Source organism: Trichosurus vulpecula, chromosome 3 (genome assembly GCF_011100635.1).
Source record: "Trichosurus vulpecula isolate mTriVul1 chromosome 3, mTriVul1.pri, whole genome shotgun sequence".
Taxonomy (NCBI): domain Eukaryota; kingdom Metazoa; phylum Chordata; class Mammalia; order Diprotodontia; family Phalangeridae; genus Trichosurus; species Trichosurus vulpecula.
Window position 1 is genome coordinate 419389791 of NC_050575.1, and position 19292 is coordinate 419409082.

The 19292-nt window shown below is 39.1% G+C and overlaps 1 pseudogene; it reads right to left on the reverse strand.

Moving 5' to 3' along the window:
- The window catches only part of LOC118842798, a 33840-nt pseudogene extending 15063 nt beyond the window's left edge, over positions 1–18777 (reverse strand).
- Between the last annotated feature and the right edge of the window lie 515 nt (positions 18778–19292).

Sequence of the window (19292 nt, forward strand, 5' to 3'; positions counted from 1 at the left end):
TAAGAAATAATTAGCTTAAAAACATCACTTAAACACTGAGTTTGTATGTCATCCTCTAGGAGACACAGAAAACTCCTGTGTATGTGTCAGTGGCATGTCCCTGGACTAGTCCCTTCTATCTGAGCTTTAGTTAATTCATCTGTAAAATGGGAATGGTCACAGTACCTTCCTGACAGTGTTGTTGTGTGGATCAGTGTAAATAAGTTTACAGATCATAAAGTGCTCTATAAATTGTGAGATGAGAGGATATGGAATTATAGATGACATAGTGTCAGAAGTCATTGGTTTCAATTAACTCACTTTACAGATGAGGAAGCTAAGGTTTAGAAACCTTATATGACATCCAAAATCTCACAGGTACTAAATTGAACACTCAGTTTGGGAACACAAGTCCTGTAGGGAGTAATTGTTGATGTCAATGTTATTATTCTGATTTTTCTTTTTTTCTGTTTTGTGTTTTTCAATAGAATTCAAATATATATAGATATTCCTGAGACATTCTACCATCTGCATCATCTGCAAATTATTACCCAGTTGCATAAAATGAATGCATTTTGTAGTTGAATAAGAGAATTGGGATATAGGCACACCTCCCTTAGGGTACCTGAGAATGTCCTCAGAACAAGTCCAGTAGCAGAATAATTGGGATGAAGGGTGAAGGGAATAATCATGTATACAATACCTACTGTGTGCCAGGCACTGTGCCAAGTGCTATAAAATATTATCTCATTTGATCCTCATAACAATCCTTCAAGGTAGCTGGTATTATTATCTCTATTTTCCAGTTGAAGAAACTGAGGCAGACAAAGATTAAATGACTTGCCCAAGGTCACACACCTCATAGGTGTCTGAGATAAAGTCCTCTGTCCCCACATATTTTTTAATCTATTTCTGCTTGAAAACTTTTGATAAGGCATTACCTACTTTAAAAAATGTTGTGGGTCACAGTTTAAATGTGAAAATACTCTATTTCTAATATGGTTTATTTGGAAAGTTTTCTAGGAAATACAGTGTGTAAAAGGACTTATCTTCTGTTAATTTATAAAAGATAGTTAGTTTCGGGAGGACGGAGCCAAGATGGCAGCTGGAAAGCAGTGATTGCTTAAGTTCCCCCCAAGTTCCCTCCAAACACCTATAAAAATGGCTCTGAACAAATTCTAGAGCTGCAGAACCCATGAAATAGCAGAGGGAAGCAGGGCTGCAGCCCAGGACAGCCTGGATGGTCGCTGGGAAGGGTCTATCACATGGAGCTGGGAGCAGAGCAGCTCACAGCTCAGGGTGTGCCACACCAGGACCAACTAGACTGGGAGCCAGGTAGAACAGGCCTAGAGCCCTGAATGATTGAGCTGTGGCAGTTAACAGACTTCTGAACCCACAAACACCAAAGACAATAGAGAAGGTTAGTGGGAAAAGCTGCTGGGACAGGGTGAAAGGAGTTCCCAATCAGGCACCACCCTGGGGGTGGTGGAGGTGGTACAGCTCTGTGGCTGCTTCCAGAATTACAGCTGCAAGTTGCCACTGGCCCCAGGCCCACCTGGTGGGAGGAATTAAGCAGCAGATTAGAGCAGGAGTGCAAAGCCTGCTTTGACCTGCCTGGATCTGGGGGGCAACCCAGTTTGGCAGTTCTTGAGGGAGAAGGAGTGCTGGTGTGGCAGAGCTTGCTGTGTAAAAGTAGCTCTGAAAATAGAAGCACAGACCTTCAAGCTCAGGAGAAAGTACACTATACTCTGCACGCAGTCATACCCTGACAAAAAGCTCAAGGGTCAAGTACCTGACTGGGAGCATGAACAGGTAGTGAAAATAGTCTCAGATTCAGTCTCAGACTTTGGAATCTTTTTTGGTGATAAAGAAGACCAAAACATACAGCCAGAAGAAGTCAAAAAAGTCAAAGAGCCTACACCAAAAACCTCCAAGAAAAATATGAATTGGTCTCAGGCCATGGAAGAGCTCAAAAGGGATTTGGAAAATAAAGTAAGAGAAGTAGATGAAAAATTGGGAAGAGAAATGAGAGGGATGTGAGAAAACCATGAAAAATAAGTCAATGACTTGCTAAAGGAGACCCAAAAAAATACTGAAGAAAATAACATCTTAAAAAATAGACTAACTCAAATGGCAAAAGAGCTCCAAAAAGCCAATGAGGAGGAGAATGCCTTGAGCGGCACAATTAGCCAAATGGAAACGGAGGTCCAAAAGACCACTGAAGAAAATTCTACCTTAAAAAATAGATTGGAGCAAGTTGAAGCTAGTGACATGATGAGAAATTAAGATATTATAAAACAGAACCAAAGGAATTAAAAAATGTAAGACAATGTGAACTATGTCATTGGAAAAACCACTGACTTGGAAAATAGATCCAGGAGAGAGAATTTAAAAATTATTGGACTACCTGAAAGCCAAGATCAAAAAAAGAGCCTAGATATCATCTTTCAAGAAATTATCAAGGAGAACTGCCCTGATATTCTAGAGCAAGAGGGTAAAATAGAAATTGAAGGAATCCACCAATCGCCTCCTGAAAAAGATCCCAAAAAGAAATCTCCTAGGAATAGTGTCGCCAAATTCCAGAGCTCCCAGATCAAGGAGAAAATACTGCAAGCAGCCCGAAAAAAATAATTTGAGTATTGTGGAAACACGATCAGGATAACACAAGATCTAGCAGCTTGTACATTAAGGGATTGAAGGGCTTGGAATACGATATTCCAGAGGTCAACGGAAGTAGGATTAAAACCAAGAATCACCTACCCAGCAAAACTGAGTATCATGCTCCAAGGCAAAATATGGATTTTCAATAAAATAGAGGATTTTCAAGCTTTCTCAGTGGAAAGACCAGATCTGGATATTTGACTTTCAAACACAAGAATCAAGAGAAGCATGAAAAGGTAAACAAGAAAGAGAAATCATAAGAGACTTACTAAATCTGAACTGTTTTGTTTACATTCCTACATGGAAAGATGATGTGTGTAATTCATGAGACCTCAGTATTAGAGTAGCTGAAGGTAATATATATACTTACAATATAACATAGCTAATGAATCATAGCCTGGATTCAAACCTATTAGAGATCATAGGAGTTAGACCTTGAATTTCATCTAAGCCAATTTCTTATTTTATATATGAGAAAATCACAATTTTGGAAGATGAAATGATTACCCATTTTCACTGTGGTGATGAGTAACTAAGATATTTATTTCTATGATTGATATCTCCTGCAAGGAGAACATAAACCTATTGTTTGCAAGAAACTTGTTTTTATCCACTTTACTCACCACAATGTCTAGAACATAGTAGGCACTTGGTAAATGATTTTTATTTGAAACTGGGAAATTTTTTTTTACTTCCACACAATAATCATATCAGATAGATACCTCAAATATAATGCCTATTTTAAAATGAGGATAGCAAAGGCACTTAGAGACTTACTATGATCACACAAATCTCAATATCATAGTGGAAAGAGAAACTCAGGTCTTTCTTGATCCCAAGTATACCATGTTTTCTAATATTCCACACTGAATTTCCTGACAAGCTGTCATCCATATATTACTTGGAGTAACAGTGAGGGGAAACCCAATGATTCCATTGTTGGATAGCTTTCCTAGTTACAGTGTTTGGTTCCCCCTCCCCCATTATAGCAAGTCTAAATCTTTCTTCCTATTTTTTCTTTCCTCAGAGTAGAAAAAAAAAACATCTGGCAAGTTTCCTTGAAGTACACTTGGAGAACTGGAAATTATGAGAGTTTTATAGAGTAGCCCAGCATATTAATGTGTGTGTGTGAGTGTGTGTGTGTAAATCTCACAAGGAAGGCACTACTATTAATGAGGATAGAGAACAGAGATGTGCAGAACTGGGATGAATTGTAGATGCTATCTAACTCAACTGTGTTCTTTTGTAAAAAAGGAAATTTAACCTCAGAAGAGTAAAATCACTTGACCAAGGACATAGCTAGTAAACAGCCAAAGCAAGATGGAACACCATGTTCCTTGCCTCCTAGTACGTGGCTCGTCACCCCACTCTGCCTTTGACTGGATTCCTGCAAGGTAAGTCCACATTCGTGCGGGCCACAAGCCATGAGCATGAACTCATTTTTACGACTGATGCAAACAGACCTTGCAGCAAGGACAACCCAAGCTCATTTTTCTTTACTTTAATTGAATAATGGTTGCTCATCAATGACATGACACAGCCCTTGGAATTTAAAAGAAAATACAGATCCAGAAGAACATTTATTTGAATAAAATGTAACCTAGAAAGCTTAGGTAAAATCATGTTTATCCAACTGCTTAAATCATTTTTATCTGGTTCACTACAGGAGGGTTTAATTTGAAAAGATAAAATATATTGACTGAGATGTAGGTCCTCGGGTATTTGACAGTGGAATGAGGCCAGTGAAGAGAAACTTATCTTTCATGGAGGTTAGTGCTCGAGTAGAGAGATTTATAGGCTACAATTCAGCCTCAGAGCCTTTAAAACCTGAATATTTTTCCAAAAAGCCACCATTTATTATGAATAATGGGGACATGAGTTCAGGCCATCAAAAATGGGTAAAACTAGATAAAGAGATACAGAGATTGTTGGTGATGACTGGTCTAATTGCACTCTGTGCGGTGTGAAGGGCTGCATAGGGCCACTGTCTTGACTAATTGTCGGCCCTATTTTTTTCCTGAAGCTGGTGTACTTCAAAAACAGAAGGTAGGTAAGGTTATTATTATTAATCATCATAGCTCACTCAAATCACATAATAAAATTGAAATGGACTTCAGAGGTTCATGTCCCTGACCTGAGCAAACATCCATCCCATAAATGGATAGAGGCCAGGGCCTGGAATCTGAAAGACCTGAGTTCAAATTCAGCCTCAGACATTTACTAGCTATGTGATGTTGGATGAGCAATTTAACCTCTGCTTGCCTCAGTTTCCTCATATGTCAAATGGGGATAATAATATCACCTACTCCAAAGAGTATTTGTGAAGACCAAATGAAATCATAATTTCAAAGTACTTAGCACAAAGCCTGGCAGGTAGCACATGATATTTAAATGTTAACTATTATTATTATTAATATAGCATGACACAGCATCACTACCAGCAGCAGCAATGGCAACTATGACCACCACCATCACCACAACAATGATGAAAATAATAATATAGCACTTTATGTCCTGCGGAACACTTTACATACATTATCTCCTTTGATTTCACAATGACTTTGAGGTAGGGACTATTATCAACTTCAATACACTCTAAAGATCAGAACAATAAAGGGATTCGTACAAATTAATACGGTTAGTAAAAATGGAATTTACTACTCCTTGGCATCAAGTCCAACACTCTCTCTGCTCCCCCAGAATGCCTGTCATGGGTGTCTGAGATCCCAACAAGTCGCTGGAACCCACTCATCCTGGGGCAGCCCATTTCTCTTTCAGACAGACCTAATTGTTAGCAAGTTTTTTTTTCTAGAGAGCTGGAATACTATTGCTTTCTGACTTCTCTCCATGAAACCTGGTCTCACCCTCTGGGGCCAAGCAGAACAAGTCTTGTTCCCATCAGAGAGAACTTTCTTCTTGATAAAACCCTTTCCTTCAAACCTGAGAGGAAGAGAGTTCAACGGTGAGCTTCCTGATCCCATGGATGTAGAACATGAAGTGAAATCACCTGACTTGCCAGGGCTAACCCCACTGCTACTAGTGTGGAGTTAGAATCCTAACCCTGGCTTTTTGCCTCAAAGCCTTTGCTATAATAACTCCTGTTCTCTGCCCTGCTCAGACCTCATCTAGAGTAGAATGTTTGGTTCTCGGCGACATGGCTTAGGAAGGGTGATGATAATGTTCAGAGCATCTGAAGCAGTGCCAAAAAAGATCATGAAGGTCCATGTGATGGGGAGATCATTTGAAGAAATTGGCCTGTTTACTCAGGAGAAGAGAATACTTAGGGAGCAAAAGGTAGGAGACAGGATAAACATTGCTCATTGTCTGAAAAGTCGTCATATAGAAGAAGAATTATTTTTGTTCCCTTTGGCCTCAGAAAGCAGAACTGGGAGCAATAAATGAAACTGAAAAATCCAAAATCCTATAAAGTAAGTAGAAAAAAATATTATTTCCATTTTAAATAATGGAAAGCTGAGACCTAGACAAGTGTGCTGACCTGTCTGCATTCACACAGCAGACTCTCATAACAATCCTTTGGGATGGATATTGTCCATGGGCAGCCAGAGAGTGCCATAGTGCATAGAGCACCAGACTTATACTCAGGAAAATTAATCTTCCTGATTTCAAATCTGGCCTCTGACATTTACTAACTGTGTGACCCTGGGCAAGTCACTTGATCCTGTTTGCCTCAGTTCCTTATCTGTGAAATGAGTTGGAGAAGGAAATGGCAATCACACCAGTGTCTCTGCCAAGAAAACCCTAAATGGTGTCACAAAGAGTCAGGAATGACTGAAATGAATGAACAACAAAAATTGTCTACACCTCCATCAACCTATCCATCAATTAATCAATAGAAATTTATTATGTGCTAGTAACAGAGGATATGAGCATAAAGAATGAAATAACTTCTACCTGCAAGGAGCTTGCTTCCTAAGGGAAAAGTCAACAAGAGCAAAAGTATCATGATAAACATACTTAATGTATCCTATATAAATAATATACTGTAGCTATATATATATATATAGATAGATAGATAGATAGATAGATAGATATGGATATATGGATATGCATGCATACACATATGTTCTTGTATAAGTAATATCATAGCTTTTATGATATTTTTAAATATGGGTAAGTAAAGCTATTACTTAGCTAAATGCAAATAAATACAAAGTTGTTTGAGAAGGTGTGCACCAGAAATTGAAGGGGTTCAGGAAAGATTTACTGTAGAACATGGTGTTTGAACAGTGCATTAAAGGAAGAAAGAGACTCTATGAGGCCAAGTTGAAGAGGGAATGCACTTCCATGCATGGCCAGTACAAAGCTCAGGTTGAGCCAATGTTTTCAGTTGCAAAGATTTCTTTTCCATGTGGTGAATTTTCAGTACAAGTCTTGTTCCTCAGGGTTCCCTGACTCCCTGTTTTTTGGTGCCTAGTCTCCTTTTCCCATTAGACAGAGTTTGTTTTACCCAGAGAGCTCTGCTTTGAAAGCCCTGAAAGGTGAGAGTCCAGGGTTTCAGGGTCCCCTGGGGTTTGGTGACTGCCAACAATGTCATCACCAATAGCAGAATGTAATATGGCAGCTAATGTATAAAGTGGAAGGAGAGAAAAGAAAATTAATGGAAAAGAGTAACAGAATTGGGGAACAGGAGCTACAGGGAATAAGTTCCACCAATTTCATATTGTTGCATCCATTATTGAGAGATCTGATGGTCACTCAATAATACTTGATGACTGGCTGAACAGACAATCACTTGAGTAACAGCTGGGCTGCAGTAAGTCGGCCAAAGACTGGCCCAATCTAGGAGGTTGTAAAAGATCCTTAACTATGAGTTGGACTATGTCCAATCTCATTTCATAAATGGGAAAACTGAGACTCAGAGAGAGGGAGTGATTTGAAGGAAGTCACTAGCAGAAAAAAAAAAAAAAGTAGCAGAGACTTCTAGGAGCTAAGATGGCAGAGTAAACAGTAAGTCGCTCTCACCCTCCCTTGCTGACCTTGAAAAACCCAGAAAATACTGCCCCAGGAAAAATCCTGGAATAGTGGAGCCAGCAGAAAGATGGAGTACAGGAGCCCTTTTCCTTGGGAGGCTAGGGGGATAAATGGGAATGGTCCCTCTTGCTGTGGCTGAAGGGGACCAGTACAGGATGGGAGGTGTCTGAGCAAGCCAAGCCAGCAGCAAGCCCCACCTCAGTGGACCAGTGGGAGATCCTGAGACCCAGGTTGGAGGAGAAGGCAAGTGCCAAAACCAGGTACACACCATCTTCACCTCAGTAGCAAGTAAACTACCATATCACTATATCCAACAGAAAGCACCTGAGGCTCCAGCACAGAAAACCAGTAACCAAGACCCTATCCCCCAGCATAAGAAGTCTGGGACAATGCCCTCTGGTTCCCAGAAGCAGAAATCAAACTTAAAACCAGAAAAAATGGCAAACAACATAAGCAAGAAGGATAAAAAAATCAATGACCATAGAGAAATATCTTGGTGACAGGGAAGATCAAAACTGAAATCAGGACAGGAAAATATGATCAATACACCCATATCTGAAACCTCACAGGGGAGTATGAACTTGTCTCAAGCCCCAAAAACCTTCTCAGAAGAACTCAAAAAGAATTTTAAAAGTCAAATAACAGAGGTAGGAGTAAAATTTAAAAATATGATTGACAAAATGTGGAAAAAAGTACACTGAAGCAAAGAACTCCTTAAAAAGCACAATTGTTCAAATGGAAAAGGGGATACAAAAGCTAACTGAAGAAAACAATTTATTAAAAATTAGAATTGGGCAAGTGGATGCTAATGACTCTATGAGACATTAAGAATCAGTCAAAGAAAACCAAAAGAATGAAAAAAAATAGAAGAAAATGTAAAATACCTCATTGGAAAAACAACTGACCTGGAAAATAGATCCTGGAGATACGGTTGAAGAATTATTGGTCTCCCTGAGAACCATGATGAAAAAAAAGGCTAGAAGGCAACTTTCAAGAAATCATCAAGGAAATTTGCCCTGAGGTCCTAGAGGCGGAGGGTAAAGTAGTCATGGAAAGAATTCACTGCTCACCTTCTGAAAGAAATCCCAAACTGAAAATGTCAACGAATCATTGTAGCCAAATCCCAGAATTATGACAAGAAAGAGAAAATACTTCAAGCAGCCATAAAGAAATGATTCAAATATTGTGGAACCACAGTCAGGATTACACAGGACCTTGAATCTTCAACATTAAAAAGTAGCAGAGCTGGGGAGGTGCAGAGCCAAGATGGCAGCTGGAAAGCAGGGACTGGCTTAAAGCTCTCCTCCAGGACCCTGCAAACACCTATTAAAATGGCAACGAACAAATTCTGGAACTGCTGAATCCACAAAATAGCAGAGGGAAGCAGCGCTCCAGCCCAGGACAGCCTAGATGGTCTCTGGGTAAGGTCTATCCCACCGAGCTGGGAGCAGAGCAGAGCCCAGTGTGGGCTGTATCTGCACCAACCAAAACTGGAACTGGGCAGAAGAGGCCCTAGCGACCTGAATCAGTGAGATATGGCAGTTACCAGACTTCTCAAACCACAAACACCAAAGACAACAGTGGGAAAAGCTGCTGGGACAGAGTGAAAGGAGTTCAGGTTCGACCACCACGCCGACAGCAGCGGGGGTGGTGCAGCTACAGAACTACAGATGCAGTTACCTCTGGCCCCAGGCCCAGTTGGTGAGAGGAATTAAAAGGTGGATCAAGCAGGAGTGCAGAGGCTGCTCAGATCTGAGTCTCAGTCCAGATTGGTCATTCTTGGTGGAGGAGAAGCACTGGTATGGCAGAGCTTGCTGTGAAGAAAAAGCTCTGAAAACAACAGTGCATCCCCTCAAGCATGGGATAAAATACTCTATACTCTACAAGCAGTAGATGAAAAACTCAGTGCTCAAGTACCTGGCTGGGAACATGCCCAGGCAGCAAAAACAGACTCAAATTCAGACTCAGACTTTGGAATCTTTCTTTGGGAACAAAGAAGACCAAAACACACAGCCAGAAGAAGTCAACAAAGTCAAAGAGCCTACATCAAAATCCTCCAAGAAAAACATGAATTGGTCTCAGGCCATGGAAGAGCTCAAAAAGGATATGAAAAAGCAAGCTAGAGAAGTAGAGGAAAAACTGGGAAGATAAATGAGACCCCAAAAAATACTGAAGAAAATAACACCTTAAAAAATAGACTAACTCAAATGGCAAAAGAGCTCCAAAAAGACAATGAGTAGGAGAATGCCTTGAAAGGCAGAATTAGCCAATGGGAACGGAGGTCCAAAGGACCACTGAAGAAAATACTACCTTAAAAATTAGATTGGAGCAAGTTGAAGCTAGTGACTTTATGAGAAATCAAGATATTATAAAACAGAACCAAAGGAATGAAAAAATGGAAGACAATGTGAAATATCTCATTGGAAAAACCACTGAGCTGGAAAATAGATCCAGGAGAGATAATTTAAAAATTATTGGACTACCTGAAAGCCATGATCATAAAAAGAGCCTAGATATCATCTTTGAAGAATTTATCAAGGAGAACTGCCCTGATATTCTAGAGCTAGAGGGTAAAATTGAAGTTTAAAGAATCCACAGATCACCTCCTGAAAAAGATCAAAAAAAGAAAACTCCTAGGAATATTGTTGCCAAATTCCAGAGCTCCCAGATCAAGGAGAAAATACTGCAGGCATCCAGAAAGAAACAATTTGAGTATTGTGGAAACACAATCAGGATAAAACACAAGATCTAGCAGCTTCTACACTAAGGGACTGAAGGGCTTGGAATATGATATTCTGGAAGCCAATGGAGCTTGGATTAAAATTAAGAATCACCTACCCAGCATAACTGAGTATTATGCTCCAAGGCAAAAAATAGATTTTCAATAAAATAGAGGACTTTCAAGCTTTCTCAGTGAAAAGACCAGAGGTGAATGGAAAATTTGACTTTCAAACACAAGAATCAAGAGAAGCATGAAAAGGTAAACAAGAAATAGAAATCACAAGGGACTTACTAAAGTTGAACTGTTTTGTTTACATTCCTACATGGAAAGATGATATGTATAATTCATGAGACCACAGTATTAGTGTACCTGAAAGGAATATACATACATACACATACATACACATATACATATATATATACAGACATAGGGCACAGAGTGAGTTGAATATGAAGGGATGATATAAAAAAATAAAATCAAATTAAATTTGATAAAATCAAATGAGAGAGGAATATATCGAGAGAGGGAGAAAGGGAGAGATAGAAGGCAATAAATTATCTTGCATAAAAGTGTCAAGAAAAAGCAGTTAAGTAGGAAGGGAAGAGGGGGCAGGTGAGGGGGAATGAGCGAATCTTGCTCTCATCGGATTTGACCTGAGGAGGGAATGACACACACACTCAATTGGGTATCTTACCCCACAGGAAAGAAGGAGCAAGGACATAAAAAGGGGAAGATGATAGAAGGGAGGGCAGATAGGGGGAGGAGGTAATCAAAACCAAACACTTTCAAAAAGGGACAGGGTCAAGGGAGAAAATTAAACAAAGGGAGATAGGATAGGAAGGAGCAAAATATAGTTTGTCATTCACAACATGAGTATTGTGGAAGGGTTTTGCATAATGATACACATGTGGCCTATGTTGAATTGCTTGTCTTCTTAGGGAGGGTGGGTGGGGAGGGAACAGGGGAGAGAATTTCAAATACACAGATTTAAAAGCAGATGTTCGAAAAAAGTTTTTGCAAGCAACTAGGAAATAGGATATACAGGCAATGGGGTATAGAAATCTGCCTTGCCCGACAAGAAAGTCAGGGAAAAGGGGATGGGTGGGGTGGAGTGGGGTGACTGAAGGCAGGCGGGACTGGAGAACAGGGCAATCAAAATATATGCCATCTTGGAGTGGAGGGAGGGGAGAAATGGGGATAAAATTTGTAATTCAAACTCTAGTGAACATCAATGCTGAAAACTAAAAAATATTAAATAAAATTTTATTTTTTTCTATTTTTTATTTTTTTAATTTATTCATTTAATTTATTTAATATTTTTAGTTTTCAGCACTGATTTTCACAAGAGTTTGAATTATGAATTTTCTTCTCAGTTCTACCCTCCTGCCCACTCCAAGATGGCATGTATTCTGGTTGCCCCGTTCCCCAGTCAGCCCTCCCTTCTCTCACCCCACTCCCTTCCCATCCCCTTTTCCCTTCTTTTCTTGTAAGGCAAGACAAATTTCTATGCTCCATTGCCTGTGTATCTTATTTCCTAGTTGCAATCAAAAAGTTTTTTTTGTTTTTGAACACCTGTTTTTAAGACTTTGAGTTCCAAATTCTCTCCCCTCTTCCCTCCCCACCCACCCTCCCTGAGAAGGCAAGCAATTCAACATAGGCCACCTACAGTATCATTATGTAAAACCTGCCCACAATACTCATGTTCTGAAAGACTAACTATGTTTTGCTCCTTCCTAACCTATCCTCTTTTATTGAATTTTCTCCCTTGACCCTATCCCTTTTCTTTTTTTTAAATATCTTTTTTTTATTTTGTTTTTTGCTTTTTTTGGAGGGGGAAAAGCAGGGCAATTGGGGTTAAATTACTTGCCCAAGTTCACACAGCTAGTAAGTGTCAAGTATCTGAAGCCGGATTTGAACTCAGGTCCTCCTGATTCCAGGGCTGGTGCTCTACTCACTGTGCAACCTAGCTGCCCTGACCCTGTCCCTTTTCGAAAGTGTTTGCTTTTGATTACCTCTGTCCCCTATCTGCCCTCCCTTCTATCATCCCCCCTTTTTTATCTCCTTCCTCCTTCTTTCCTGTGGGGTAAGATACCCAATTGAGTGTGTATGTTATTCCCTCCTCAGGTCAAATCTGATGAGAGCAAGATTCACTCATTCCCCCTCACCTGCCCCCTCTTCCCTGCCTACAGAACTGTTTTTTCTTGCCACTTTTATGTGAGATATTTAACCCCATTCTATCTCTCCCTTTCTCCCTCTCTCGATATATTCCTCTCTCATTTGATTTTATCAAATTTAATTTGATTTTATTTTTTTATATCATCCCTTCATATTCAACTCACTCTGTGCCCTATGTCTATATATATATATATATATATATATATATGTATGTATGTATATGTGTATATGTGTATATATACACACACATATATACATACACACATATATATACATAAATATATATATATATATATACATACATATATTTATGCATATTCCCTTCAGCTACCCTAATATTGAGTTCTCATGAATCACATGAAGATTAGTACTGGTAGAATCTTTGCAAAGGCATGAGTCTGAGGCATAAAATGTCACATGAAAAGACTCCCAAGGCCCAAGAGTAGAAGCTCACTCAACTACAAGGAATCCCCTGGAATGGCAGGCTTAGGAAATAAATAGGAGACCTCATCAGGGCCTTCTGTTAAGTCTCTAGAACTATAACCACTGTAGAAGACTAGAATAAAGTCTGCTACTCATGACAGGATTGTAAACAAAGTCATTTCCTCATCTGTTTGGGGTGAGATGTTTTGGATCACATGGATCAGAGACCTAGATGGAGGAACATGAAGATGAACTTCATCACTTGACAATGAGGAAACACAGCATAAGAGAGGTGTCCAAGTGCCTCCCCCACTGTCACCCAGCTAATAAGTGCATAAGGCCACATCTCTCTGACCCCAGCCCAGCAGTCTATCCAGGAAGCCACACTGTCCATGCTGAATGCACTTTCCTACTGCTAGATAGTCCAAGGGAGAGGGCAAATTCCTGACATCAGATGCTCTTCATGAGAACCTTTGATTGATAATGATGATAATAATGATGATGATTCCCTAGTGACAATCCTTTTTGGTCATTTCTCATTTATTTGCCCATATCTTTGGATGACAAATACAGAGTGTATCAGTGGATCTTTACTTGCTGAATCCATCCTTTCAGGGAAGTCACATCATTTTTCTCTTCACTATTAACTTCTACAACTTGAAACCATTCTATACATTTTTTCTAGTCTGTGAACATTTATTAGGAGTTTATTTAATTAAGAACCCAGGTGTTGCAGTGGATAAAGTCCTGAATCTGGAATCAGGAAGGTTTTATTTCAAAGTTAGCCTCCCTATTGGTAATTAAAGTGGGACTTTTTTTTACTTTTTTAGAATGCTAAATTAATTGTCTTTGATTGAGTCTTATTAGCTCCAGGCACACGCCTTTTGGCTGATTAGGTATGAATCCTTTCAGCCCTGACACAGTGTATAAGATCCAAGGTTGGCCTTTGACTTTTGGGGCTCTCAGTCACTGGAAGAGTGGCATGAGACTCTGGGCAGCTGCTTAAGGGCCCCCAGCTCATAAACCTAGATGTTGATGCTTTCCTTGTAATTATGAACTGTGATTTGTTCTGTTTATATTGTTTAATTGTTTGTAATTTGTTTGCATTTAATCTGAAGTTCAGGTTGCTGGCTTTTCCTCATGAAATACATGAGTTATATTTGTATTTTGGATTAAATTAAGATTGTTAACCCCTTAAAGTTACTTTCCTTAGTAAAGCAGATAAGAGAACCTGTGTTTGCAGCCTTCTGTGGGCTAGTTGTTGTTGGTTTTACACAGCCACAGTAGCTGCTAGCAAGATTGTTGCTGCAGCCTCAGACTTTTACTAGATGTATAACTCCCAGGTAAGTCTTCTAGTCTTTCTGTGCTTTAGTTAACTCATCTGTAAAATGGGAATCAAAATAGTACCTGCCTCCTAGGGATGAGAACATGAGGTGATATTTGTAAAGTGCTTTATAAACATTAAAATTCCATAGAAATGCTATCTGTGATTATTATTAGCATTATTCTGTGCTAAGCACTCTTCTAAGTACTAGAGATGCATATAAAAGCAAAAAGAGAGACAGTGCTATCTGCAAGGAACTACATTCTAGTGGAGAATGGTAATACATAGAAATGAACAGAAAAGCTGGAGTTAGAAGAGGAGACATAAAGAAAGCTGGCATACAAGTTTTAACACTGACTATGTGTATTTAGCATTTATCAAGGGTTATGTACCAATTTGTTTATTCATTCATGCATTCATTAATTCATTCACACAACAAGAATATATGATGAACCCACCATGCATCAGGCATTTTGTTAAGCAGTAGAACTACAAAGACAAGAATGAAATCGTCCCAGCCTTCAAGGATACAATTTTACCTTTGTCCGAATTTTAATAAATATTCAACTCTCAATAGCTGGAATTGTTGTATTCATGTTCATATCCTTCACTATTCTTAGTAAAGATCCTGGCAGGCAATATATATTCAATATCTTCAATTCAACAAGTATATATTAAGCATCTGCTCTGAGAATGGAACTATGTTTCTAGACTACAGTGCATGGTCAAAAATATCAGGTGATGATAATGATTCCCACTTGGTTTACAGAGCATTTTCCTCCTTACCATCCTGTGAGATAAATAATACAGGTACCATTATCCTCACTGTCCAGAGGAAGAAACCAAAGTTTAGATAAATCAATCACTTGTCCATTGTCACACAATGAAGAAATGTCTGACATTGGATGGCAAAGGAGATACTGTGAATTGGTCTCCATGTCTGCTCCACCACAGTGCCTCTGTTTACCACGTGATTTCTGTTAAGACACAAAGTTGTGAAATAGTTGTCTTGTTGACATGAGACAACACCAACTGAAACAAAAGCCTTTAGTCTCATTTATGGCTTCTTTCTTTCTTTAAGGATGAGTAAAACTGTATTCAAAGTCAAAGGGAAAAGTGAGGTGGCTTGTACATTAAGACTGCAAACTCATATAAGGAAAGGCATGATCCAGAGTGGGGAAGCATGTTAGAGAGCTAGCGGATGAAGCAGGACAGAAGTATAAACAAAAGAAATTTTATTATTAGAGTAGAAAAAGAAACAGAAAGAGAAAATTGATGAGTTTGGGAAACATCACAAATTTGGCAGAAAGGCATGGTTCTGATAGGAGAGTACTGTTATTCAGTTATCTTCCATATCTCTATCTGGCTATTTTTGTATTTGTGTCTTTCTGTCTGTCTCTGCCAAAAAAGTGAGCAAATATTTGCTCCATGCCTTGGCTTAAGAATAATTTGACCATTCTATACTAGTTTTGTTTCTCACTAACAAGGAAGAACTGATTGCTAGAGTTGAAATGATGAAAGACTGGAGGAGAGTGATCAGTCCATCCTAGAATTTTAATGAAGAAGGAAAGGAAATCTGGACATAGTCTCGTAGGCACTTTTGATGTGGGGAGATCAGGTTTCAGAAAATGCAGAGGGAACCCCAATAAGATACAGTGGACTAAAATTCTACAGGGGAATCCAGCCCCAGAATGAAAAAAAAATGTACACATGAAATTTTGAAGACACAGAAAGAAAGAAACTGAATGAGGATGAAACATGGGAGTGGTCTGAAGAGTGATTTGTGGCAGCTTATAGAGCTCACTAACCAACTCAAATTGTTTAAAAAAAAAAGAAAAAAGATAAGAACATGAAATGGGAACCCAGTAAAGATAATAGAGAATGAATAAAAAAGCAAGCACAGTAGTATAAGAATACTACCAGGAAAGATCATTTTCAGAATGAACTGAGCCTGGAAGGAGAAGCTGAAGACAACAGAAAGGGTTTTCTTTAGCTATAGTGGGAAAAACGATGATCCAAGAAATAAGAGCACCTTACTGTGGCAAAGTGGTAACTGACAGCAGGGTTGCTCAATTGTCATTTTGTTTCTGGTTTCTCTCCAAAAGAAAATGGCTTTGGGACTGGGAAGAACAGAACAGAATTAGCAAATGAGGACTTGATACCCAAGAGAGTTAAGGAAAGTGTAAGACATCCTTTAGTACCTGGGATGAATTCAAGTCATCAAGCCCAGATGAACTGTTTCCTCTGACCCAAAACAGCTGGTAGATGTGATTGCTGAGCCAGTCAGTGATATTTTTCAGCAAGTGAACAAACACTTATTAAGTGCTTGCTATATGCCAGGCACTGTGCTAAGCAGTGGGGAATACAAAGAAAATACACATGTACAGCTCCTGCTTTCAAGAGGCTTTCATTCTAGGGGCAGCTAGGTGGCTCAGTGAGTAGAGCACTCACTCTGGAGTCAGGAGGACCTGAGTTCAAATCCAGCCTAAGACATTTCACACACTTACTAGCAGTGTGACCTTGGGCAAGTCGCTTAATCTCAATTGCCCTACCTTCCCCCCTCCAAAAAGAAAGAAAAAAGAGCCTGTCATTCTAATGGTATAGACAACCTGCAAACAATTGGATATGTTACAAGCTTTATTGAGGGAAATCGAAGGCCATCTTAGAAAACAAAGTCACTAGTTTAAGAAGAGATTGAGAAAGCCTTCTTGCAGAAGATAGAACATGAAAAATAAAATGGAACTTGAAAGAAGCTCTACTTGTGTGTATGTGTGTGTCTATGTCTGTGCATGCATCTCTGTGTGTGTAGAGTATATGTGTATATGTATACACACACACACACACATAAGAGATACAGTCAGATAGATGCAGAACCAGATGTTTGGCTGGTCTCAGAGAGTGGTAGTTAATCTTTTCTTGTCAACATGGAAGGAAGTTTCCAATGGAGTAATCAAGGGAACTGTGGCTGGTTCTATACTATTTAACATGTTTCCGTGATTGGGATACATATATAAATGGTATAAACATCGAATATGCAGATGACACAAAACTAGGTGGGATAATGAACACATTGGACAATAGTCAGATTCCAACAAATTTAGACTGTTTAAAACAACATAGAAGTTAGGAGAAATGCTGCAGGTCTATAGAAAGGAAAATGTCTTAATTTTCAAAAGTACAAAAAGTCTTCAAACTAAGGGACACTAAGATGGTTTTTCATTCTTGGCAATATGCTAGAGTGGATTCCTAAGAGATGAATAGTGAATATCTAGAAAAAGAAAGAGTTAATACATACATGTATACATGTACACACACAAGTCATCATAGTTTCATCAAGAGTAAGATTAACTTTGTGCCCCTTTCTTTGAGACATTAGGTAAAGATATCCACAATTTTAATTAGGGTAGAGAATTGAACACTTGTGAATGTTAGGAATTTACCTTACCAGGGGCTCTGAGCTATTGTGACTGTACTAATAATATTTCTTCTGATATAAATAAAACAGAGAAAGGGACCAGGTCTTTAAATTTTCTGAGACTAAAAAGCAGGCTGACTGGTCTAACAAGATAGGGGTTTTTAAATCTCTACAGAGAAATGGCAGGAGGGAAAGCAGGAATTGGAGAAAAAAATTCCTTGTTCCATAATGTTTGACTCTTTATGACCCCATGGACCACAGCACACCAGGACCTTCTATCCTTCATCATTTCTCAAAGTCTTTCCAATTTCATGTTCATTGTTTCCATGATACGATCTATCCTTCTCATGGTCTGCTGTCACCTTCTCCTTTTGCCTTCAAATTTTCCCATCAGGGCCTTTTCCAATGAGTTCTGTCTTATTATGTGGCCAAAACATTTAAGCTCCAGTTTCGTATTTGACCTTTCAGTGAATAGCCAGAATTAATTTCTTTAAGCATTGACTGGTTTGACCTCCTTGCTGTCAAAGGGACTCTCAAAAGTCTTTTCCAGCAACACAATTGGAAGGTGTCAATTCTGCACCACTCAGCTTTCCTAATAGTCCAAATCTCACAGCCATACATTGCTACCGGAAAAAAGTAGCTTTGAGTACACACACTTTTGTCAGCAAAGTGATGTCTCTGCTTTTTAGTATGCAGTCTAGAATTGCCATAGCTTTCCTTCCAAGGAGCAAGCATTTTTTTTTAATTCCATGGCTACAGTCACCGTCTTCATTAAACCTAACAATATGAAACCTGACACTGCTTCAGTTTCTTCTCCCTCTATTTGCCAAGAAGTGATGGGATCAATTGCCAAGATCTTCCTATTTTGATGTTAAACTTCAAACCAGTTTTTACACTCTCCTCTTTCACCCTCATCAAGAGGCTTGTTAATTCCTCTTCACTTTCTGCCAATACAATTGTATCATCTGCATATATGAGATTGTTGATAGTTCTCCCAGCAAACTTAATTCTGGCTTCTGATTCATCCAGACTGGCATTTCTCATGATGTACTCTGCATACAAGTTAAATAAATAAGGCAGCAACATACAAGCTTGTTGTACTCCTTTTCCAATCTTAAATCAACCAGCTGTTCCATGTTTGGTTCTAACTTTTGCTTTTTGGTCCTCATACAGATTTCTCAGGAGACGAGATTTTCTGGTACTCCCATCTCTTTGAGGCCTTACTACGTTTTGTTGTGATCCACAAAAGTCAAAGTCTTTAGTGTAGTCAATGATGCAGAAGTAGATTTTTTTAGTGGAACTCCCTTGCTTTCTTCATAATCCAGTGAATGTTGTCAATTTGTTCTTTAGTTCCTTTGTCTGTTTAAAAGCCAGCCTGCTCTTCTGGCAACTCTTGGTTGACATATTGTTGAAGCCTAGCTTGCAGAATCTTAAGCATAACCCTGCCGGCATGTGAAATGAATGCAAGTGTTTGATAATGTGAACATTTTTGTCATCAGCCTTCTTCAGTATTGGAACATAAACCGATCTTTTCCAATCCAGTGGCCACTGTTGTGTTTTCCAAATTTGCTGGCATGTTGAGTGTAGCACTTTAACAGCAT